The sequence below is a fragment of the Morone saxatilis genome, unplaced genomic scaffold (genome assembly GCF_004916995.1).
Source record: "Morone saxatilis isolate NCDOM2014 unplaced genomic scaffold, NCSU_SB_2.0 Contig6, whole genome shotgun sequence".
Lineage (NCBI taxonomy): Eukaryota > Metazoa > Chordata > Actinopteri > Moronidae > Morone > Morone saxatilis.
Genome location: NW_023340206.1, coordinates 3,242,421 through 3,242,642, shown reverse-complemented (window position 1 = coordinate 3,242,642; position 222 = coordinate 3,242,421).

Below are 222 nucleotides of genomic sequence, written 5' to 3'. Positions count from 1 at the left end.
ACTCATCATGAGGCCGATCCTCTGATTTATTCCCAACCAGGAGTGACTCCTGACCTCCTGCTCGGCTCTGCCTCTCGGGACGGTTCACCGGGATTTCAGCGGACTCCTCTTCCCTTTCACTGAGCCTCCAGTGAACAGCATTGTTCAGGTTTCTCTCCTCTCCTCTCCTCTCCTCCAGCACTTGACTTTACTCTGATTTGAGGGAGAGAGAGAGAGGGAGAG